Genomic DNA, 25,892 nt, shown 5'->3' on the forward strand with positions numbered 1-25,892 from the left:
AAACAAAGAGGTGTTCTATGTTTTCCCACCAAAGGACAACTTTCTAGATTTTGGGGGACTTCAGCACGCATCATCCACCAGCCGGCATAAAGGCTCATAGGAGTTGTCATCCAAAATAGATCCGGAAGGGCCAGATTTTCTCCACCTGGTGTTTGAGGCTCATAGTTCCCGGCTTTCCTTTGCAAAATTCTGCTCAGAGTGGATCTGTTTCAAAGATTTGTTTTTAAAAATAGTGTGCTGCACCACCATCACCCCGCAAGAACACATAGGATTTCTATCATATACACAACAAAAATACTTGTTTTCTTTCTGTGGCCCACACATACATACCTCAAAACAGCCTGGGAGTGCATGGTTTAGGAGCCCGATCTTTTTTGCTCCTTTAAAATAGAACTCCTCGGATCTCAAAACCATCATCCTCTTAGAACGGCCAAGCTGGAAGGGACCCCTAAAGATCATCCAGTCCAGCCCCTGTCAAGGAGGCCCGGGGGGGAATCGAACTCCCAACCTTGGGCTCTGCAGCCAGAGAACTAAACAAGTGAGCTATTCAGCAGTTCTAGCTTTTTAAAACTGGTCCAGAACTGTGGTGGCATGGTGTAGTGGTTATCGAGTGCTAATCAGGAGCTCAGAAATCCAGGCCACACTCTTCTCTGAGCCCTGGTTCTCAAAAGATGGCCTTGAACGCACACACGATCTGTCTCTTACTCCCAATCTACCTTGTCAGGTTGTTGTGCACTGGGGTTATCAATGGACCTGGTGGTTCAAAGGGTCCACGTTGAGGCTCTACTTACTTGGCAAGTAAAGACGATAAACCTCATAGCATTCAAAAACAGAGTTTGCTAGTAAAGCCAGAGCTGTCATGGTGTCCGAAACACAGAAACCTGTTATGCCTTGGAAGTTAGCGAGTTACAATTCAGAAAACAGCATGCATGTGACACACAGAGAGACAGCCTCCAAAATATACTACATACATGCTAAACAAAAACTGGAAGCCAGACACGGTGGGGAGTATTTACATGCCTTCATCACAAGACGCCTTGCCAAGAACCCAGTGTCGCCCCCAAAGCTGACACAGTTGGGAGTATTTACATGCCTTCATCACAAGACGCCTCGCCAGGAACCCAGTGTCGCTCCCAAAGCTGACACAGTTGGGAGTATTTACATGCTTTCATCACAAGACACCTCGCCAGGAACCCAGTGTCGCTCCGAAAGCTGACACAGTTGGGAGTATTTACATGCCTTCATCACAAGATGCCTCGCCAGGAACCCAGTGTCGCCCCCAAAGCTGACACAGTTGGGAGTATTTACATGCCTTCATCACAAAACGCCTCACCAGGAACCCAGTGTCGCCCCAAAGCTGACACAATTGGGAACATATACACACCGGTTCCACCTCAACACAACAAACGCAACAAGCATCACTGGTGGCCTGCCTTGACTCACAAAATGTGGGATTTAAAAAACTGAATCAAAGGGCCCCAACTCTAAACCCCCTTTTGGTATTTTGATATAGTTCGCACCCAAGACACAACATTTAGCGAAATGTTTTCGATATTCTGAAAGACAGACAGAAAGGATGGGTGGGAGCGTTGCCCTTATGACAAATCTTTGCAGGGAGAATGACCTGGCAGACGAGCGATGGGGGGGGGGAGTTTTTTTGGGGGGAAAGATGGCTACTTAATGGGGGGGGGTTGTCCTGCCATCAAACCAACAGGCCCAAACCATTTCCACCTCCCTTTCCTCACAAGTCACTTCAGATCTCATCTTTCTGCTCCCTGCGTTGGCTGTGCTCGAAATATGTGCCCTTTCCAAAGGTGGGGAGAGGGGCCAGCTAAAGGAGAAGAAATTAAAAAAAACAGACTTTTCTATGCAAAGAAACTCCGTTGAAAGTCTTTTTTTAAAAAAAGCCATATATTTACTCATTACAAGAGATTCAAAATTACATCGGGGAGCGAAGAAAAGGATAGATCTTATAAATTTATTTTTATTTTAATTTATTTCAGAGGGAGAAGAACAAAAAAGAAAGAAAATCCAAGCTGTTCAGCCGACAGGGCATTAACCCCTTCCTTGCCCTGGCCAACGAACCTTTGTTTGTTAGGGCTCCAGGAGCAAACTAACAAGGGGCTGGAGGAGAGGGAAGCCAAAATGGTGCGGTTGGAAGGTTTCCCTCCCTCTCTCCCATCGAAGATTTAAAATTAAACCAACCCATAACCAGCCAGAGGTATTCAACCACTAACAGATCAGAGGGCATTTCACTCGCTTTCTGTACTAAAATTGGTTGGTAGCCCTGTTTCGTAACAAAAGCGTGAGAGTTTGTGCAGTTTCTAATCTGGAATTGGGGAGCGAGAAGCAAACTTCGTAAACAAGAAAACAGAGTTTTGCACATTTTCACTTTTTTAAATAAATAAATAAACGTTAGGTCTGTGGATGTCTTTTTTTCTTTTCTTTTCTTTCTTTCTTTTTTTAAATTTGTGAGCTAAAGATGTGCCGTAAACGGTGGAAGGTGTTGATAAACCCTTCGGAGTATAAAACGGTGCTGAAAAATTACTCATACACCCCGAAAAAACCCATCTCCGTCTACCACAGTAAACAAAAATCCATTTTGGTTTATTCGAAACACCAGTTTCCACCGACAGATGTGACTTGAAATCCTTTAAACACACACACACACAAACACACACACACACACACACACACACACACACACACACACACCACACGCTTTAAAACTTAACCGTCCTCGGATTTTTTCTCTCCCCCCCCCCCGCCAAATCAGGTTGGAACACACACCCCAAAAATGGAGTAAATGAGAAGCAGAAAAGTAGAGAAAACAAGAAATTAAAGAACAAGGGAATGGAGAACTTTAAAAAGATTCAACAAGGGAAATAAGAAACTAAAGATGTTACGAGAGAAGAGAGTTCTGTACCCCCGTATAATGGGGTGTGTGTGTGATGGGATGGCTAACAAGGCCTGCAAAATAGGACAATAAAGAAGGCATTCTTTATCTGAAATAAACAAGGTTTTTATTTTTATTTGTTGCAAAGGGGGGAGTCGCAGGAGGAAGGCAGCCCCTGCCCGTGTGAGCATTTTTGCATAGACTCACTTTGGGAATAAATCTGGGCAGGGTGGGGGGAAATGTGAATTTGCTTCCACATGCCTTAAAGGTTAAGATGAAATTCTGAAAGGGGGGGAGTCTTCCAAGGGTACATTGGAAAGCACAGCCAACAAAATGGGGAGAATAAATCTCGGGGGGGGGGAGGTGGATTCGCAAGCCGACAAAGATGAGTGGGGTGACCAGGGAGTAAATACCTTTTTTTTTGCAAGCTTGCAAGTTTAAATAAATACAAATAGAGTGGGAGTGAAAGGGGTGGATTGATTCCAGACCAGCGAAAGGTCCCCTCTCCTCTTCTTTAAAAATGGGGGAGAGCAGATTTTGGGTCCTCGGCCTCTTTCCTCCTCGCGTCAAACCCCCCCCTTTTCCAAAACAAAAGGCTGCTCCCAACATGGCCATGATGGAGCAGAGGGGATCCAGCGGGATCCTTTTGGAAAAAAAAACAACAGAGAAAGAGAGAGAGAGAGAGAGGCAGAAAGAAACGGTTAAAAACAAGGAAAATTTGGGGTTTTTTTGGTTTTAAGGTTGCATGCATGCCACAGAGCATTTGGGAAATTTGCTGGGGGGGTGACAGCCCCCCCGCCAGTGTTCGTCCAAAGGCAGAGGGCAATCTCCTAAATTCACACAATGAACAGGACGAATATTTGTTTAAAAAGAAAATCAAGACTCACCCAGCTGGTGGGATCCTTTTTCCATCCATGTACCCCCCCTTTTTTTTAAAAAAAGGGGGGAACGCAGCAAGAGAAAGCGGCGAAAGAAGGGAAACACACACAACCCTGGAGGTACCTCTGGGTTAATCCAACTTTTTTTTCCTCCTAAAAAAGTTTGGGAAAGGAAAAAGGAGATGGGGGGGAAAAGAAAGGACCGGCCGAGCCGTGGGGAGGGGGGTGGAGCTGGGAAAAGGGGGCCCCGCGGAGAAGAAAAGTGAGGAGGAGTTGGGAGGAAGCCCTCCGAGGGGAGGGGAGGCAGAGAGACTGGGGGAAGGAGGAGAGAACGGGCTCCCTGGCACCGTTTTCGAATCCCGCAGGGGAGGGGAAAAATGCAAATGGACTTGTTTGGTTTTAAAAAGCACAGCTTGGGGACGTGACCTCTCTCTCTCTCTCTCTCTCTCTCTCTCATTTTTAAAGAAATTGCCATGATTCCAAAAAATAAAATCTCCCCCCCCAAGTCAGTTTATGTGCTTCAGTTTTTTTAAAAAAAAACCCTTCCCAAATTCTGGTTGCACCGGAGTCATCCCTGCGGTCGTACCATCTGGCTTCTGGCTGCCCTCCTCAGGTTTTCTTGGGGGGGGGGCGTGCTTCCAGTTGTAATTTCCCATCACCCGCGCAAGAGAACTTTTTGTGGCTGAGCAAGAATTCGAACTCGCATCTGGCACTTATACCAATGCACAGAACTGCTTTCCCAGGGAGAGAGGTGAGGTGCAGTGGCTCATGCCCGGCAATGGGCATCCTTAACCCCCTGACGAATGAGCTGCTGGGGACAAGACTTTGTACATGCCCAGAGGCACTCTTTTGACACAGAAATTTTTAAAAATATATCATTTCTAAGGCCATGCTCAGAGTCTGGAGACAATCAAATGCTTTTTTTGTGGTGGGGGAGAGTTCATCTGCGGTGGGGGGTGACTGATTCACCTCCAGATCCCATGTGCCACAGTCACAACCACTCCCACCCACCGCCAGGTATTTTGCCGAGAACGATGACAACACAGAGATGCATTAGAGGTGCCAGGCTCTTAACATATTTGATCATGGGTGGATCGTCGGCAATTCTTCACCTCCCAACTGGACTACGAGTCTCATCATCCTTAGCTAGGACCCCGAAACATCAGGAGGATGGGAATTGCACAGCAAGAACCTCCAGAGTTGGCCCCAATTCCCTGTCCTTGATTTATTATGACATCCAGATTTAGGATAAAACCAGCACAGTAACTTCTTACTCTCCAAGAACCAAGAGACCTGTGATGTTCTTAAGATCACTATTGTTAAGGTAGGCTCGGAGATCGAAAAACATGCCCAGCTTAGGTCCAGGTTTCAAAGAACAAGCAGAGAAAAGAGAACCAGCCTAGAAACGGTGTCGTGGATCCACCTTGGGGAAGATGGGATGTGTAGTTTTCTCAAGGGTTCCGGATATGCCCCTGAATTACAGCGAAGACGCCCGAGTCCCGCCCTCTTGCTACAAATCTCAGAATTCCTTAGCACGCAGCCATGATGCCAGGAGCGAAAGGCTATACTGTATTGCGGGCGTGTAGATGCCCAGCCCGCCTCCCGAGTCACAGGAAAACCTGTTACAGGCTTCGCCACCCCCCTATCCTTGCCCACGGACAACCATTTGGACGCTGTCCAGGAAGATCCCGAGTTCGAGTCCACTAAAGGAGGACAGGTCACCTTCTCTTCATCCCGGCTAGCCTTCCTCGGAGGGCTGTGGACAGGACGAAACAGACTGAGGAGGAGAACGGAAGACATCGCAGGGAAACTAAGTTATTGAGACGAAGAAAGGGACACAGAAACGCAAGATTAATTCTCCTTCTTATCTGGTATTATCTATTCCTCCCCCAATTCCTCAGTGTATGTGTATACCGTGTTTCCCCGAAAATAAGATAGGGTCTTATATTAATTTTTGCTCCAAAAAAGCACATTAGGGCTTAATTTTCAGGGGATGTTTTATTTTTTCATGTACAACCATCTACGTTTATTCAAGCACAGTCCTGTCATCTTCTGGTTGCTGCACAAGAATGGAGGGTGGGGTTTCACTTAACATGGGGCTTATTTTGGGGGTAGGGCTTCTATGACAAGCATCCCGAAAAATCCTCCTAGGGCTTATTTTCAGGTTAGGTCTTATTTTTGGGGAAACAGTATATGGCTTACTTGACTTGAATGCTTAACTGGGTTCTCTATAGGTATATTTTTCTCTCTACACCACCTCATCAAATTCAAGCCCTTTTAAATCCCGGAGAGATTCGAAGGACGGGTTGCTGTTGAGATCCCAGGACTTAAAACTATTCAGCTTTGGCTGGATCCTGCCAGCCTCCACCCCCTCGCCCTTGATCCTGTAAGATCCCGCTTCTGGTTTCCTAAAAAACTTATTTCTTTAGCTAGAACTGAAGCATGTCTGTCTGTGTGTGTCGTTTTAAGGAAAATGCTGCTTTTCTGGGAAGCTTCCAGAGGTAAACTGTTCCTGCCTTAAAACAAATCACAATAATGCAAAATACAGATCACCCGAATTTAAAAAAAAACATATACATCATTTTCCTGGTAAAATTTAGCAGGGACCACTTCTGAGGACTCTTCACCTAGGAAACTCTGAGAAATGTTGCCATAAATCAGAATTGATAGCATGCATCATCATCATCATCATCATCATCATCATCATCATCATCATCATCATCATCATCATTATTATTATTATTATTATTATTATTATTATTATTATTATTATTATTATTATTATTATTATTATTATTATTAAGCAATGGGGAGAAACACAGCATCCTGCGTTGGCTTAAACAGGTCTGTATGAGCAAATCCTAACAGAAAGGTCAGTATATATGGGCTTCCAGGTTATTTTTTTACTACAACCCCCATCAGCCTTGGCCGGCACAGTCAAGAGAGAAGTATTATGGAAGCTGTAGGGCAGAAACATCGAAACCGGCTCCATCTGCCAAATGCCAGGGCTGGCCCCCCTCAAGAAAGGAGAACCTTGTATCTCGGCTTGAGCACTTCAGAGGGGAAATGGGTTGTAAATGCAGGGGATGGGGGATGGGGGATCCCACCGAAATACAACTCAATCCAGAATATCTGTAGTCTCTCCTCCTGCTTCTTACATCAGCTAGCTCAGTGGTTTAGGGGTCTGGCTGCAGTGCACAAGGTTGGGAGTTCTAATCCCCCACTAGGTCTCCTTGACAGGGGCTGGACTGGATGATCCTTAGGGGTCCGTTCCAGCTCTGTGTAGTTCCAAGGTTACTATTAGACACAACGGTGGCTTCAGGAAACTTACAGTAAACCCAGAAAAGAAATAATCTCTTATTGCCACTTTTAGTGGAAGGAAAACTGCCCCTAACCATGGAGGTTCCACTTCCCCTCCTATCCAAACAAATCCATCGGCTAAGTTACGGCTGAGGGACATGTTGAATCCACTAGGAGGATTCTGCATCCGGGTTCCCCTCCGGCCACCCTGCCCCACAGAGTCTGGAGGGATTTCTGACTTTTTGCATGGGATATTTGGAGTCAGGAGGAAAATCTGCAGCGGGAATAGATCCGAGTTTGTTCCTTTATTAGCGGATGTTTCCTGTAACAAACTCAGTTCAGCAGACACGGGTCTTCGCTGATCAGCTGAGCCTTCACAACCACCCTGCGAAGAAGGGCGTTTTCAAGGCACCTCATTACTCCCATGAGGACTAGAAACCTTGATCTCCTAAGACTGAGGAGATCACCTTTGCTGGGGTGAGTGAGAATCAGTGAACGCATTCCTTTGCTTGCTCCTTTAATTGCCCATTAATCTCCTTCTTCCTCCTGATCAACCTTAAAAATGGCCATGGGAAAAAGTTTAGAAAAGGTTCGCCAGTGAAATTGACAGCACGGGGGGGGGGGAGTGCATGTCAGTTTCAACAACTCTGGTCAATTTCCTTTTCTAATCAATGCCTATTGGTCTTTGATTTTATGTCAATTTGCAGGCACCGTCTCGGGCAATAACGCTAAAGCTTGTCTTTGGTTGAGCTAATGCAACCCAGATCGCAAGACGGTGTTGTGCCAACCTGTCCGATACTGATGCCTCTGCATCTGGAGTATTGGTTTCCTGATACTCCATTTTCAGAAGGATGGAGAACATGGGCCCGTGGCTCAAACTCCAGCTTCCATGAGCCCCAGACAACATTTGGAGAAGGTTGCTGGGCATTGTGGTTCCACAACTTCCATATTTCCCCCTCCTTCGTTTTAAATACATTAATAAAATAAATCTTGCTAGAAAGCGCGAAGACCCTCATCAACTGAGAGGGTCTCCATACAGCGAGACTCCTTGACGAGGAATTTGAAAGTCCTCCCCTCCAGCTAAGAATGAGAGACGGAGCTTTCCACCTCCTTTAAGGACTTCAGAAAGTGTGCAACAACAACAAAAAAGACAAGACAAATGGCCTTCCATCTCATGAAGCAAACCACACACACACACACACACCCATGGCAAATACTGAAGGAGAGTAAAGAAAAACACAAGCAACCCATCTCGGGCTTTAAACAGGAAGAAAGCAACCCATCCAGGGCTTTAAAGAAGAGCAAAGCAGTAGTTGTTCCAGATTTATGCAAATCCGATCCTTTGGAGGAAATGTGCAACCGTGCACAAAAATCCAGACAATTTGCACAAGACATTGCACTCATCATGGCAAACAAAGGAGGGCCCCAAAAGCTGCCCAGAGGCTGATCTGATGGCAGTCCATTGTTCAGATTCACACTGACGAAGGCTGCTTAGGAAATAGAAGAAAGGCAGACTTACCTGGAAACGTCAGGGAATAAATCCAGGATCGTCCACACACAACGCACATGCCTCGCCCCCGAGGTCCTAAAGCCTTTCACCTTTAAAAAACAAAGGAAGTTTCTAGTCCTAATGAATCTCAATGCAAGTCACACCAGTGATTCATGTAGCTTATATCTATGGGGGGGGGAATAAGCTACATGGAGGGTCTTGAGCCAGTTTTCCCACCCTTGTAACACCTCCCCAAATGTTTAAAAAATGTTGGAAAAAGTAAAAACGGAAGCCTGAAGTAATAGATAAAATACCTTTTTTATTAAACGTTCTTTTCCTTACTAAATTGTTTTTCCCAAGGGGAAGACGTCCAGGAGTCCATGGGCCCAAAATACGGCCTTTGGCCACATGTGGCCCACTGCCACGACTGTCTCACCCCTGGTCTTTTACGTGGATTTGTGGGGGTTGGGGGTTGGCAACCTCTCCAGAGCCTGTGAACCAAAAAAGACCTTTTTCCCCAACCAGGAGCTCTCCAGCTAAGTGGGAACCCTCGATTCCTGCCCGGACGCAGGTCCGTTTCTTAAGCATCAGCTAGACGGCTATTCTGGAACCCCGTCCAAGCTGCGACACGCTGGGCTCAAACGGATCAGGAGCGTCAGATCAGATTTAGAGGAAATGATGCCTGCAGTCTCTGAAATCTAGAAGCCAGTTAAGCACCGAGGAGGGAGCGGCGAAAAGCTTCTGGGATAGTCACGCATCCAGATCCATCCACACGCGCAGAGCTGGGGGGCACGCTCTCCTCCCCCCCAAAAAATTCCCCTAAGCCCTCCTAGGGGTTATTCCCCCCCTCCTGCCAACCCCCAGCCAGCAGCAGCAAAATGATGATTTATTACATTTTGCTCGCCCTTAAATCTCTCAATCTGGTTCTGTAATACTGCTGGACGAGGAGGACAGCCCTGGTGGATGATGATTCCCCCCCCCCCCCCCGTTGAGATCAGCTTAGAAGAGATGATCAGAGGCTTTGTAGCTCCCTTGTTGGAAGAAGAGGTCGAAGGTTACACAAGAAAACCGGGAAGGTGGGGGACACGAGAGGACTTTGAGGGGGATCATCGGGTGGAAAAAGATCCCCATGACGGTAGGCATTTGATTACTGCATGCTTAGCAGCCATGTTTATACACACTTGATTCTCAATATCCTGTCCCCGCCATCTCTCTCTCCCCTTCTGTTTTTCCCCCTTTCATTTATTTTACTTAAAATATTTTTACTCCGCCTATCTCATTGAAAAGGACCCAAGCAGGCTTTCCATCCTTAAAAGACAACATTTAAAGCTGAGAAACAGCAAGTCTACAAAGATGAAAAAGGATTAATGAAATGACAGCCCTAAAAGGCAGCCAACAGAAACACAACCAAAAATTCATTCGAAGCAGTGAGACACAACCATCCGTTAACACCCCCCCACACTCAGGCAGCTAGTCACACAGGGAAAGATTGCCTGAAGGGAAAGGTGTTTGGCTGCTAGCAGAAGGACAGCCAAGGTGGGGCCCAGGCTGGCCTACAGGGGCAGAGAGTTCCACAGTCTCTTTTGCCCAATTTCTGCTTAAAATGGCGCCCAGAAGCTTCTTGGCAACGCAAAAGCATCCCCATCAAATCTGGGCGGTGATCTTAATCCGTTTGTCCGGAGACAGTCAGAAACTTCATTCGTTCATCCATTGGCAGATTCGTTCGTCACTTTGTATGTTCAGAAGAAACGCGTCGAGTGGCTGTAAACAGCCCTGGCGAACCGAGGGAAGGATAAGGGGCCAGAGTGAAACTTTGGGATTTTCAGGTTTAAAATAAGTTTTTAAAAAAAAAAAAAAAAAAACCTGCTACTGGTGGCAGTGGGGGAAGCGATGAATTGTGGGGTCAGAAATTATTTGCAACAAATCGGTGAGCAAAATTCGGTGAGCGAGACACAAAGACCCCCCCCTTCTCCCAGCACCAGCCACGTCCACGAAGCCCAGGTCTCTTGAAGCCACGCTCTGAACATCTCTGGCTCCCATTACTGAGATTCGCATCCCTGTTAAAAGCACAACCTCCCATAATCTCGGTACCACAGAAGAGGCCAGGTTCTCCCTCCGGCAATTTCCACACCCGTTGACCCGGGAGGTTCATGACAAGTCCCCACCTTTGCTGGGCAGCAGGGACAGCCGATTCCCACGCCTCGAGTTCGAGTTTTGAGTCGGGGCGCATGCACAAGCACCGGGCCTGGAAGCGAAGCTTCTCTGCACATGCTCCAGCCTAGCTAGCAGCTGGGCTCTGGGTGGAGGCAGCAGCTGGCTACCCTGGAAGGGATGATGGGCCTGCTGCCTCTGAAGATGATGGCTGCATCAGGAGTGGCATAGGGACTCGACAACTCAACAATAAGAAAAAGGGGCCCAAGTATCGAGTGCGAGTCAAGGGGCCAGTGCAACCTGAGTTGGACTCGACAGTGAGTTGCGGCTTGCAAGTCCCCACCCGTGCTGGGGGGCGTTTAAGCAGTGATCGGCTTTTAGAGATCATTTAGTGGCAACAAGGGGGGGTCAGACTAGACGACCTCTATAGTTGCACATGGCCCTCTTTTCCTTCAACAAGAAAGATGCCAGAGGATCGAACCACAGATGCAGCCGGGCCGAGAGAGAGGCTACTCCTTCCTGGACTTTTTTGGGGGGGGGAGGGAAAGTCAGATAAAAACACCAGAAGAGTTTCCAACGTCTTTCCAATTTTATGCGGCTCCCACTTATCAGCCCCTCGCCTTAAGCTACGATCGCCCCTTTTTATTTAATTAAGCTAAGCAGTGTTATTAGACTTATATTAGCTGCAGACAAGATTCATCAGATCTCTTATCTCTGCAAGCTTAAGTTATGAAATTTATGATACGAGGGTTCTTTTAAGGGGGGGAGAAACACATTTGGAATTTAATTAATTCTCTAGCAGGAAACTTTTCAAACTTCCCTTAAATGTCTGAAACTTAACCTTCTGAAGAAACCTATTTTATCTCCTTCCTCCCTTCCTCATTACATCTCGGGTTGTTTTGCTCATAGAAGAGGAAAGATTCTTTGTATGCTGCAGATTAAGCTTTAGCCATCTGCAGGAGAACGTGAACAGTCCAGGGTGAGAAAGGAAGATTATTTGCCAGAGTTAATTTTTCTTGCCTAAATCAGAGAGAGACAGAGATAGAGAAATTGACCAGGTATTTAAGGAAACCATGATTTGGGGTTAAAGGAGAGATCCTTTCCTCATCTCCCGGTCCGCATTTGAATCTTGCCTTAGCGCGCAGGCGTACTGTATACTGCCAGGAGATGCCACAGATTCAAATCTGGCACTACCTGCATTAGTGCCTCGGTGCTAACGGCATGCATATAAACGGAATGAATAAATAATCAATATACAGCAAGCCCATGCACAGTACGGACTGTTTTAACTAAACCCTCTTCCCACTCTTCCCTTTGGAATAAACGAGGTTTTCCATTTGGTGGCCCTGTGAGGATCCCACAGCCCGCCCCCACCTTTGAAACCCCCCCCAAAGAGGAAATTTCCTGGAAGTACAGAGTTGCTTGGCCACGGGCCAGCTCTGAAACAGCAGCCATGATAAATCCCGAAAGTGGATTATAATCTGCGAAAGCGCACGCTGAAATCAATTTGTTCATTTTAAAAATTCGCAATCCTGTTGTTTTGGTTTTCCAGCCCTTTGGGGTGAAAACTCAGGATTCTGATACAACATAATACTTGTTTGGTTATTTTAAATATTAGTTTGCTTCCAATTTTAGCTTTTAAATTGTTTCTTTTTCATGATGTAAGCAGCCTTGGGTCCCCATTTTTTTAAGGAGAAAAGGAGAGCAAAAATATTTAAAATAAATAATAAATCCAATTCAGACATGATTCCCAAGAAAGGGGTGGGACACTCCTTGGCTGAAAACAAATTAGGAGCCCATCCGTCTGGGATGCTTGAGGTGTGATTTTTCTGCATGGGCAGGGGGGTTGGACTAAATGACCTTCAGAGTCCCTATCTACTAATTCCACCTTTCCATGATTCTATGGAAAGTCCAACCACCACTGAACCAGGATCTTGAGCTGGACTCCAGTGGCTCACCGCATAGAAAGAGACAGGGCAGTGAAATGGATAAAGTGCTGAACTGAAGAGACCTGGGTTCGAATCCTAGTTCAGCCATGAAAACCCCCAGGGTGGGGGGCAATGGGAAATCCATCCTTGATCATCTCATGTGCCTCAACAACTCAATTTAGGGCCACCTTAAATCAGAAAAAACCAAGCAGTGTTTTTTTTTCTATGGGAGGAACATTTGCTCACTGGTGCAGACAGTTCCAGATTCAAATCCATGGCATCTCCTGGCAGGTCTGGAAATGTTCTACCTTCCAAAATCCTGGCAAAACAATCATTCTGAACTAGACGGAGCAGGGATCTGAACCGGCACCATGTTGTTTCCCACTTCCCTGCTTACACCCGCTTTTCATTCTAAATCATGAGGACTAGAAACTTATTTTTTAGCCAAGATCAGAAAGCAGGAAAGAGAAATTCTGGCGATCTGCTGCCAACTAGAGCTGGCACTATCAGACGCAATGGAGAAATTGCTTTCTCTGTTTTTTATCTTCCTGACATGCACCCTGGCCTTCTCTTCTTCAAACAACTGGCATTTCCCTCCACCCCAAAAAAACAGGGAAAGGGGGGTTGGGGACACACAAAGAACGCTTAAACGCCCCATGGTTTTCAAATTAGGAACTGCACTGGGAAAACCATCAGCCAAAAGTTCAGGAGGAGGAACAGAAGAAATAAGTCGAGTGCCATCATCCTCATCAATGCTCTTTCCTGAACTTCTTTTGAAACTCTTTCCACGGGATGAAAATCTGCTAGGAAGGGCGGGGGAACGGGGGGGCAGTCGGGGAGAGGAGAAGCACAAAAATTAAAATGAATTAAAAGAGGGCCTGGGCATGCAAACATGTTTACTTAACGGGCTTCTTTCCGGCTCCCAAAGGGACAGGGTCGGGGCTCCAAGACAAGATTCCAAATTTTATCCCTCCCAAGGCGGAAAATGTGCAGCCAAGAACGGGTGCGGAAGGAGAGGCTCAGCAGGTTAGAAAAAAGGGGCTCTTGGCCTCTGCAAAACCCAAACTTGGGTCTCTTCAGGTCACGGCTTGAGCGACCCCATTTTTCCTCCACCACCCCCAATACTGGCACGTGGGAAGTGGGGAAGCATCGGGCCTTTGGGGCAGGAGGATTCCCCCAGACACACGATGGGTGGGGGGGGCAGCCCTGGTCAAGTCCCAGACGGGTCAGCCCGGGGTCCCGAACACTTTGTCCGTGGCCGGCTGCCAGCCACGCCAGGCCACGGGGCCTCACGCTTCCTTGCTCTGCCAGGACCGGCTCCCTGGCGGCCCCCCTGGAAGGCAGGCTGTTTTCGTCATCGGAGGACAGATGATGTTATCCTGCAGGGGTTCGCTCCCTGCCAAATTCTCCCGCCTCTTCTTTTCCTTAATCAAAGCCAGGTTTCCCACGCAGGAGACAACGCCAGGGCCTCGTGTGCCCGGGGGGGGGGGGGAGAGGGCTGGAAAACAGCACGGGCAGCCCCCATCGGGCGCCTTCTGGGACATTCCAGTGGGATGCGGGAACGTGGGCGCAGGTTCAAATCCTTCCTCAGCACTTGGGCATGGGCCTTCTCCACCTTGCCTTCAACCAGACACTGATGCCACTCAATAAGGGCTAGAACCTTGCTTTATTATTTTTAAGAAGCCCAAAACAAAGGCAACCTGGATTTTGCTGTTTCTCGCTCACCTTAAATCATCCATAAATCTAAGCACAGGATAATCATTTACATTTTCTTTACAATCCATCCTTTGCTCTCAATTCAACACAACAGAGGAGTCTTAAGAGAAAAACAGAAATATCGATGATATATTTACACATCCTCCTTTTCTTGTACTGGGTTCGGGTTCTCCTCTTCCTGTTTATTATCAGAACGACAACCCTGCGCAGGAGGAGAAGGGGAGAGACTGACTGGCCTTCGTTTACCTGGTGAGTTTCGCCACTCAACAGGACTTGAACCTAGGACCTGGAAGCGGCACACTCCGGCGGCTACACTACCGCTCCACACGCCTAAGCACGGAGCTCCCTACAGAGCTGACTCCAGAGATAACCTATACATTCGGATGTGTTTGTCCAGCAGATCAACAAATTGGCCACGGCGGGAACAAACAGAAAAAAAAACGCTTGTGAAAATGAAGTTTACCAGCCGAGCAAGACCTGAGCTGCTTTTCAAAGGTCTACCTAGTTTTAATCCAGCTAGGCCAGTAACTTCAATTTGAAAATGCGGTGAGGATCCGCTTCGGGCGCTCAGCCAAAGTTTAAAGGCGCTCTCCAAAGTCCTGAACCCATCTGAGGGGAGAAGCCCTCGGGGGGGGGGGGGGGTAGAGGGAGAGGGAGGGAGGGAGAGAGAGAGAGAGAGAGACACTGAGAAGTTCAGCCTAAAACCAAGAGCGGATCAACACACACCCTCCAAAACATCACCGCTACTCCACTGCTTTCAATTCTACAACCATCCAGCATGGGGCAAAATTTTGCAACAGTAAAAAATCTTATTATTATTATCTTAACTGCCTTGTCTCTCAAGGACACACACCTTCGTATACCCCGGAATTGCCTCTACTCTGAGGAAGGAGCTGAGGAATCATTTCCCTTGAGAAAACAGAGACCCTTCCCGACCCCTGGATTGGTAGTTCTCTCGCCCCAAAGAGCGAAAAGAGATATACGGGGGAGGTCCTCCCTCTTCCCCCCTCCTGATTTTCACAACAACCTGACAAGGTTGGGCAGGCGGTAGATGACCAACCAAAGCTCCCCCCCCTGGCCAAATGGGGATTTGAACCCAGGTCTCCAGAGTCTGAGTCCAACGTGCTAACCACTACACCGCACTCCTTCCCTCCCCTAATAAACTCAGCCTCTTTGTGCCTGGCTATTGGGGGGGGGGATAACTCAGGCGGCAGCTGCTTCTTCGTCTCTTGAGGTTTCGCCCGATGGAGAAACACAGAGCAGGGGCTTCCATCGTGTTCTGGCTCACCAACATCTGTTTCGCACTCAGGACCAAAAAATAATAATTACAAAAATTGCAAACATTGAACCGTGGCACTTCCGACATTGCCCTATGAAGAACGGGGCAAAAGGATGGGAATTTTCTCCAGGGCCTCACCCGGGGGTGGGGGCTCTCTCCCCTTTCCCACTGAAGCAGGCCAAAATAGGAAACTGACTGCCCCCCAGGGTCGGCGGGGGACCTGACGCAAGGGCCCCACACCTCTCCCGCCGGAGCCAGGAGGAGCAAAAAAACAAGAATAATTAAGCCTCCCGAGGAACATGGGCAGTGATCATTAAGATGGTTTCCGTGGCTCCCACCCCAGTTTCAAGCCGGCAAAACAGCACCTCAGGTTAGGACAAAAGGTGAGGGGGAGCAAACTCTACCATTCACACCCACGAGGAACCTCGGAATTTGGGAATCCCAGTGTCTGCCTTCAAAAGAGCAGAAATCAAGAGAGGTAAGTTTCTGGTCCTCATGATCTCGAGATAAGGTTAGAAAGGGACGGATAATGGCTCAAAACGTCAGTGGCACAACTTGAATCTTAACCTCTGCGATAAAACCAGGAGGGACAGCAAAGCTGGGGGGCTTTTCCACACACACACAATTCCTGCGACTACTGGGTTTCAATCTCTTACAGCCACCAATGGAATAAACACTTTAAAGGTTCTAGTCCTTATTGTTCTGAAGGAAGAACCGGGTTTAAATAGTCTTCGCCTCTTTCAACCTTAGGACCTCCTGTTCCAAAACAGCCCCTCTTCAATCGGGTTGATTTTTTTTTTCATAAGAGTAAAGCCCCCCACCTCCCATTTCGCCCAGGCCGGTCGGGGACGATGGGCATCCAGGTCACAACCTCCGGCTGCAATCATGCTCCCCAACTACCACCCCAGCGGGACTGGGCATCATCTTCTTTCCCCAGCCAAGCTGTGACGATAGCAGGGAGGGACGAGGCAGGAGGGAACGGCTCTGGGGCTCAAACCTCCCTCCCCATGATCTACGCCAGCGCAGATGATGGAAACCAGAAGCCTTCTCTGGCATTTCTGAATTGTATACAAGAGGAGTGGGGGGGGGGAACGCCCTGCCTCTCTGCATTCTTGTTGCTTGCCCGACGTCTTTTAAAAACAAGCCTGGGGGTGGTGGCGAGGATGATTAACAGCAGCATCAGGGTGCCGTTCCCAGGACTGCCCCATTTTATAGAGAGATGATTTTTTTTTAAAATCCCCGTCAGGTTTCAGAGAGGGGTACCCAGGCAGACGCGAAAGCTTCTGGAGCCAAAAAGCGAGGAAAGACTTGGAAAATATATATAGATTAGTTCTTGCCTTCCTTGTCAGCTGCCAAAGCTCTCCGTCTCTCTGCTCTTCCCCCCCCCACCCTAAAAGTTGGGGTGTCTTCGCTCCAGCTCCATCCTTTTGATTTGCACTATATGGAAATAGCACAAGACATTTGCGTGTCGAAGTGTCCTCGCGTTTTCCCCTTTTTCGGCTATTTTTACGAAACCAGAGTCCAAGCTGAAGTCTCCCCGGGAATAGCCGCCTCGCTTAAAAGCACTATTCTGGAATCCACCCCCTCTTCCGACACAAACACACAGATATACATATACACTTATTTCGCTCCAGCGGCGCTGCAGCTGTGCCTCCCCCCCTCCCCGCACCCGATTCCTGCTGCTTCTCAGCTGTAAACCAAGATATTTGTGCAGGCCCGTGGCGATCCATTTCCAAACTCGGCTCCTACCAGCAAAAGCAACAAGCCGGCTGCGCTCCGGTTAGTCACAGCCCTGCAACGCTCCAAAGCGTTTTTTCCAACCTGGTGCCGAGGTGTGGAATATTTCTCGGGGGCGGAGGATGAAAAATGTTAAAACCAGCAAAAGGCGGCTAACAAAGCCTCCCCCACACACCTAAGGATAGAGTTTCTAGGCCTTAGGGGAGAAGGCCGATTCGTCGCATTGTAGCCACGTTTTTAAATCTCTAGAATCTCAACCATCGATCATGCAGGGAAAGGCGGAAAGCAGCAGGAAAAGAGGAAGACTGGAGGTGAGATGGATCGGCTGCCTACAGGAAGCCACGGCTTTTGAGTTTGCAACAACTGAGCAGGACTGTTGAGGAGAGGAGATTTTAGGAACCATCACTCCTAGGATCTACGCTGGAGATGACTTGATGGAGCATAACAATACGCAGAAATTTTAACCTTTCTTAATGGAATCTAAAAAGTACCTTTACACTGTTCGTCCACCATCATCTCTGCTAACCGGCTGCTGTTTTCTTACATTTCCAGCTTTTTTCCTTTCCCTCCTCAAAAAGTAAAGCAAGATGCCATGCCTCGCACGAACCTCAACTATAGGTTGAACAGATGGGTGTGGAAAACTACTCCAACCTGGGTTAAACCACTAGACTGTCTCGGACCGGCTTCAAAGGGCCAAAGACCAAACCAGAAAATGGCCTCGTGCGCAAGACAAAAATGCTACGAAAAGCAGATGGCGGTAGGAAAATAGGATGACCCAATGTGAGACGGATGACTCCCTAAAGGAAGCCACGGCTTTGCATGAGTTCTGCCAATCATTCCCTCAAATACCAAATTGCTAGATCTCAAAGTTCTGAAACAAGGGGCTAGACTTGTCTAATGCTGGGGATTCGAAACCGGGACCGCGTTGCAGGAGACCCAGGCTCTCCCCCTTTGAAATAAGGAGGAAACACATAGGATTCGGTGCACAAATGCCATCTGGTGGGGGTTTTTTTCCATCCCAAAATCGGGCCATGTGGGGACAACCGTGGATCTGAGTCACTCGTCCAAGCCCCACAGACTCATCATCCTCAGGGCCGCACGGAGGATTTTCCTTCCCCCCCCCCAATATAGAACACAACAAGACTCAGAGGGAGCCTGGACGCCAGATGAGACCCGCCAAGTTGCATCAACATCTCAGCGCAAGAAACGAAGAAGGAGGGACGGACTCGGGAGAGAGAGAAAGGCAGCGCGCAGAGAAACCTCAAGCTCCCTTTCTTTCTGAGAAAACCAGCCGGAAAATGCCAGCTCTTCCAGGTTGGATGCCCAATAACACGATGGGCCGTGTATTTTGGCTTTAAACAGAAGATACGCCGCAACCCAGACAGGTTTCTGCAGTAGGCATATTCCACTTCAGCCCCATCTCCCCCAAATGACAGCCATGCCTGATGATGGGACTTGTAGTCCGTCCGCCTGACAGAGATCAGAAGAGACACCCTCCTCAGAGATCTTAATTCTTCCCAGAGGACACATGGGGCGGGGGGGGGGGTGAACGACACTCATGCCATCACCAGATCCAAGCCAACCCTACCGTCAGCTGAAAAAAAGTAAAGGAACTGCTATAAGAAAAATGACACTTCCAAATTAAAAATAAAATAAAATCAGGCCCTCTCTTTGCCAGAAACCCTAGCAAAAGTCACCTTTTGGAGGGTTAGCATTTATTTAAAACAAATTTATATCCTTTTCCTACGTTGGCCCTTCTCAGCCTGGAGAACAACCTGGAACTACTTAGACCCTTCAAATGAATCATTGAGAAGGGGTGAAAACAGATCATACTACCTGAACCCTTTTTAAAAAGCCGTTCTAAACCAGGTACTTGAAAAAAGGAGCACCGGGATCTATCATGCGAAGAGCCCTTTCCCTTCCTGGAACAGGTAACTCTGGACAAAATAAAGAGTTCAAAGGATAAAGTGAAAGTAACTTTTTCAAACACACATACTACTGATGGAAAGGTGGCACCGGTATTTGGGTGCCCAAGTTGTTGCATAAACCGTTGCTCTTCCATACCTTATCTCTAAAGACTCGTCCCTTATCTCTATATAGACCCAACCACCTTCTAAGACAGATCAGTGGGATGAACCACAGACTCCAGGCGGGGGGGGGGATGGGTCAATCCAGAGGCCCACTGAACACCCCCACTAAACCCTTTCTAGTCCTCAAGGATAAAGGTTGATTCCAACCCAGACACAAGATCTTCTCTTAATACTGAATCAAGACAATGAAGTCTTCTTAGCTCAGTACAGTCTACCTGACCGTCAGCAGGTAGAGAGGCGTGAATCCATTCCGGGTTTTAGTACGAACTTTGCAAGAGGTCTCCAGGACTTTGGAGAGTCTAGTGGACATCTCAGGCCGTGGCCTGACCTGGCATAGTGAGGGGTTGAACCCAGGGGTTTTATTGTCCACAAAAGACACAAGCCAGTGGCACCTGGGTTCTGGTGTAATTTTTCCATCATTGCCACTCTAAACCCAAGACTGCACCCAGCTGCTCTCCCAGTTTCCTTGCATGGCCTGAACATCTCCGATTCATGTAGTGGGTCTACTCTAAACAGAACTGAACACTGATTTCACCTGTATCAGGAAAAGAGGAAGCTCAAATGTGAGATGGATCAACCCTGTAAAGGAACCCACAACTTTTGGGTTTGCAAGAGGGCTGTGGGGGACAGGGGCTTTTGGGAGGCCGCTCATTTATAGGGTCGCCATCTGCCGGAGATGCCCAATTTCCTCCAAATGAAGAAATTAAAATATTTTTCAAGCCATTTTACTACAAACAGAGAATAAAAGCAAATATCGTTTCTGCCGACTGATTTTTGTCCTTTGCACGCTAATGCTAGATACGAAACAGATCTGTAAATCCCAGAAGTACTGTACGTACATCAAGTCAAACCTCCGAGCTGAAACATTTCTCTTAGGAACAATGGTGGCATTATACCCAGAAATTCAGAAGGCAGCCACTGCATCGTGTGTGGGTGTACGGAAAAGCTTCATTATGTTATTAAAGCCATATTATGGGGAAAACAATCGGCATTCACACCGCGTCCAAACCTTCAAAGTAAAAAAAGATACTTCCCGTTCCCAAGCTTTCTCCCCCGGTCTAAAACATGTCACCAATTCAGTTCTTCAATATAAAAACCTGCCATTAAGTGTGTTAATTTCGTTTCCAAACTTTTTTTGTTTCCAATCCAAACTGAAGATTACCAGGGCTTTGCCCCACAACATTAGAATGTGCCCAAATCAAACGTTTTCCTGTTATGTGATGTCCAGTAGCCTCCGACATATGGCTACCCTATGTATGAGCAATCTCCAAAATGTCGTGCCCTCAACGGCCCTGCTTAGCTCTTGCAAACTCAAAAGTCATGGCTTACTTTAGGGAATCATTCCATCTCACATTGGGTCTTCCTCTTTCCCTGCTGCGTTCCATTTCCCCCAGACAGACAACCCCAGACGTAAAATCTGATCGATGGGAAATTTATGCTGGGTTTACAGCAAGCTGATAACAGAACTCATGGGCTTGTGAGATGAATCCAGATGTTAAATTTATCAAGTCCCCAGTCCTCATGAGTCTGTCATGTTAACTGGAGGGACATAGGTTGTCTCACGCACACTTTCATACGTAATAAACAAAGCCCTTGATCCTAAAGACAAAACCAGAAGCGCACGTAAGGGCTAAGCACAACAGAGGAAAAAAGGGATCCCTAAACACATCGAGCCTTTTCCCCACCACAACCGTCGCAGACGCTGTCCCAAAAGCCTCCCACTACTTGTGCCTTTTGGGATGTTCTGTCCCCGGCAGCTGCCGCCTGTGTTCGTTCCGCCGCCCACGCCTCATTCCAAATCAGTTTTCCCCTCCACGGAGGCTGCCATCTGCTCGTTGTGCCCCGTGCCCACCCATCCAGCGAGGTTCGCTAACATTCTATTCTTCCGATCGACGCCACCGACATAAATGTAAGGCAAGGACGGTCTCCCTGCCGCCACCTGCGATAGTGAGCTTTCCTCCTTATGGAAGGCTAACCAGGTTCTCATGAACGTGTAATGGAAACCAGGGTCATTGTCCCAGTCTAACCTCACTGGTCGAGTCTGGTCTGGTCTCACAAGGCTCAGGAAGATCAGAGCTATAGGCGAGAAAGCTTTTGGTCTGATACCCTGCAGAGGCAGGGCTGCCAGCCAGAGTCCGGGAATATTGGGCCTGTAGAAGAAGGATGAGACCCTTTGAAAGCAGTCCATTGCAAGAGAGAAAGAGAAACAAGTGGATCCTGGAGCAAACCAAGCCTGAACTCTTTCTGGAGGCAAAAATGTGGAAACTGAGGCTTATGTGTCTCATGACAAGGCAAAATTCCCTGGAAAAAAACCCATCATGCTGGGAAAGGCGGAAGGGAGCAGGAAAAGAGGAAGATCCAATACAAGATGGATTGTCTCCCTAAAGGAAGCCACGACTTTTGAGTTTGCAAGAGCTGGGCAGGGCTGTGGAGGACAGGACATTTTTTGAAACCTAGGGTTGCCATAAGTCAGAGGCCATTTGACACCACCTAGCGACAACAATTACAAGACAAATTTCTGGGGATGCTTCCCCCCCCCGAAAGAGACCCAGAGTTTAGCAACGACTGCACACCATCGTGTTTCTCTTTGCTCTGAAGGAGCTGAAGAGCCTCCCCCTTCAATCCTCCATGCCTTTCTCTTTAAGAAAAAAAAAAATCAGAAATGGAGTTGACTCGACTCATCTCGCAATACAGCAAACGGATCCGGGGGCCAGATCTCCCAGGATGTGAACCAAAATCGGTGCTGTTATGTTTTCGTTGTGTCCCATCAAGTGGCCTCTCACAGTAACCCTATGGAGAAGCGCTTCTCTAAAATGCCCTGCCCTGAACAACTCTGCTCAGTGATCTTGCAAACTCAAAAGTTGTGGGTTCCTTTAGGGAGTCGGTCCATCTCATATTGGCTCTTCCTCTTTTCCTGCTGCCTTCCGCCTCTCTCAGCGTTCGTCTGTCTTTTCCAGAGAATCCTGCCTTCTCATGATGGGTCCAAAGTAGGAACAGCCTCCAGAAAGGGTTCAGGCTTGATCTGCTCCGGGATCCCCCTTGTTCCTCTTTCTGGACATTCCCCAAGCTCTCCCCCAGCACCACATTTCAGACAAATCTGTTTTATTCCCTGTCAGCTTTCTTAACTTCCAGCTGTCACCACCCATCCGTGGCAATTGGAAATGCAAAAGGATTCTTATAGCATATTTCATTTCCTGGTATGGCTGCGTTTATGAAAAGCCTAAACTGAAGGATCTGAAACGGATGTGGGACAATCCTTGAGCCGACAAACAGAGAAATGGCACCTGAAATGTGCCACGAATATAAAACCCACGTTGCCAAAGGCCCAATAATCCATCATGGTGCTTGCATCCCAGGACACGTGCCTGACAACATCGCCAGCCATGCAACCAAGCGCCTCGTTCACCGGGCAGCAGCTCGTCACCCCAGGTAACGCAGGGAACAAATCACCAACAGAACTCTGGTCAATAAATTAGGAATATCATCATCCTCTAATGCCAAATTGGAAGGGACCCTATGGATTCTCGAGTCCAGTCCCTGCCAAGGAGGCCCAGCGGGGAGATTCGAACTCCCAACCTCTGGCTATGTCGCCAGAAACCTCAATCCAACTGAGCTCTCCTGCAGTTCAATCATCAGCATAAGAGGGCAGAGTCGAAAGGGACCCAATGAAGCTTCGAAGATGCGGTAAACCTTTCCAGAGGCAGTGGGAGAATTTATTTTCAAAAACTGTACAACACATTGGAACAAAATTACTGTTATAAGAATGTCCAGTTACTTTTAAAAGTTACATTTACAGCGCATTTTGCCAGTTCTGCTTTAATCAAAGAGTGTTAGGTTCCTCTCTTATGAATCCCAATTTTGTTCACCAGAAGCAACATCAATAAAGCAAGCTGAGTAACTTTTCTGACACAAGGTGAAAAAGCATCGGATCACTCCGCAAAATGACGTCAGTAATGGAGCCAATTGCTTCTAAGAATTACTTTCTTGGCTTTGGGGTGTCCTATTTTATCATTTATCATTTACATTTATCAATTCCTTTTAATTCAGTTAGTTTACTCTAATTCAATTCAATTCAATGAATTTAATTTAATGAACCTGGAGAGGGTTCCTGCTTTTCCCCCTCCCTGCCCCAGCCATAGAGTCTGATTTTGCAAAGGGCGGGATGGGAAATCCACTTTGGGTTTCGGTCTGAACTTCTGAAAAGAGGTCCTGCAGGGGCTGATCAGCATTCTGAGGGCGGCCAGGATCTTGCCACACACCCCTGGAGAGCTCCTGATAAACTTTGTACTAAAACCCGGAGTGGACGGGGGCCTTTTCTCCTCCTGGACTTTGCGGCCTTCAACCGAGCAGCAAAAGAATAAGCGGGCAAGAGGGATCAGCTGGCTAGTAGGCAACGGGAGAGGCTGGCTCTTGAGGCTCGATTTATTGCGATGCCAGATGCCACCGCCACCCCGATCCCGAGGCAGAGAAGGGAAAAGGCAGGGAGCAGTCATCAGCCTCCCAATTCCAGTGGTTGAGGAGAGGCCACAAAGAGACAAAGAGGTATTAATTATCTCCAAACGGAACTTGGCAGGACGGGCAGATCCCTTGCCGATAAGATTCCCCACCCCACCCCTCTCCATCTCGGGAAGCTTTAATGAAGGTGGGCTTCTGACACCGCAGATTAATATTTTATTTCAGGGACATTTAAGCGAAATGATCCATCATCACTCCAGAGGGGAGGAAGAGATAGTAACCCAAACCCCCACCCCTACCCCCGCATGGCCAATTACCGTTGCAGAAGAACTTTGGGATGGAAAGACAGTAGATTAAAAAAAGGACGAGACCTCAGAAGTCTGATCAAAATATCAATGAGAGCATCCAGGTTGAAAACAGAGAATCGGGGAGGTTTGCCTGTGTGGGCCAAGGCAAGCCCTCCTATGAGAAACGCCAAAGAGCTTGGATGGACAATCAGATAGTTAGCCCTTTTTGGAAATGCTTGGAAAAACTGGAGGTGGCAGGGAAAGAGGAAGACTGCCTGTACGATAGACGGGCTCCCTAAAGGAAGCCATGGCTTTGAATTTGCACAAGATGAACAGGACTGTTAGAAGTGGAAGGCAGGAGGGAAAGAGGAAGTCCTAATGTGAGATGGATGGGCTCCCTAAAGGAAACCATGACTTTTCGGTTTGCAAGAGCTGAGCAGGGCTGTTGAGGACAGGAGGTTTTGGAGAGGACACTTTTGTAGGGTCAGGAGGGACTCAGTATCGCAAAACAACCATGAGGAAACTTGGCTAAATGGAGACAGACCCGTCAAAAATAAAAACGAAATTCAATGTAGAGACAGGCAAAGAGAGGGCACCCAGGCAGGCGATGGAGCTGGCTGCCCAGTACAGCCTTTTACTTGGTCGGCTGTTGTTTGGAGGCAGCGATCGCTATCTTAACCTGAGAAGAATAGAAACGGTCTTCATTTTGAGCAGAGAAAATTCAACGTCAGGGCAGACATTGCATGCAGAACCACACAACCACTCAAAAAAGACCACGGCGACTCTGTAAACCACAGCAAGCTACACCGGTGATGGGGTGAGTGGCTCATATTAATATTTGCTCACATAAATATTAGAAGAATTTAGAGGTTGCTTCCCCTCGCTTCCAGAGCTTTAGTAGAGATGAGCAATAAAGTCATAAAAGAAAAGAAAAAAGGTGTGTTTTTTGTCTCTTTAAAAAGCCAAAAACGATCTTTTAAAATGAATACTGTAAACCAAAACCACAGTGGTGGAGGCTTCCAGCCCTGGAGCCAGAGGCTGGGAGTTCGATTATTCCACGGGACCTCTGTGGGAGGGGGCTGGGCTGGATGGCCTCAAGGGTCCCACATGCAGTTCTGAGATTATTTATTTATTGTTAAGTTATTATGAAACTGGGTAACTTGGGCTGGCATAGGGAAAGCTCATTTTTAAAAAACTGCTAGAGTCCAGCCGTATTACTGTGGATATTTTTTCTAGATTTCCATCTTTAAAAAAATATTTTGTTATTCTTCTCCGTATTTTTGATCATGCAATACGATCGGTTCAGAGACAACGATCGCAGGCAGACAGGATTCCACTCGGGCCCTGCAGCCTGGCCCCAATGCACTTCGTACTTGGTACAGGCGATGGGCACTTGGTTTGGACTACAAAGCCCAGAATCCACACTGTCCAAAGGACTCTGGGGAACTGAATTTGTGGCTGCCCATTAGTGGTTGTGGAAGCTGCCTCCCAAAGAACTACAACTCCCAAGAAGCACTGGGGCATCTTTCTTTCTTTTTCCTTAACCTCAGGAAGTACAGAATCCTGCCTGGTGGGAATTCTGGGAGAATGCTAGGAATTCTCATCCAGAAAAAAAAAGTTCCACCCCCCCCAATACAGGATGTGACATGCGCCTCCCATTCAATGCACTAGGTTTCACGGGCCGAC

The 25,892-nt window shown here is 47.6% G+C and overlaps 1 protein-coding gene across 1 annotated transcript in view; it reads right to left on the minus strand.

The window, feature by feature from the left end:
• PTPRS (protein tyrosine phosphatase receptor type S) overlaps positions 1 to 25,892 on the minus strand; it is a 203,668-nt gene that overhangs the window by 162,698 nt on the left and 15,078 nt on the right. Inside the window, exon 2 of the mRNA XM_078378875.1 lies at positions 8,594 to 8,673. The gene's annotated coding sequence lies outside the window, so the exon portion shown is untranslated. The remainder of the gene's footprint in view (positions 1 to 8,593; positions 8,674 to 25,892) is intronic.

This window comes from Pogona vitticeps, chromosome 7 (assembly GCF_051106095.1).
Source record: "Pogona vitticeps strain Pit_001003342236 chromosome 7, PviZW2.1, whole genome shotgun sequence".
NCBI lineage: Eukaryota > Metazoa > Chordata > Lepidosauria > Squamata > Agamidae > Pogona > Pogona vitticeps.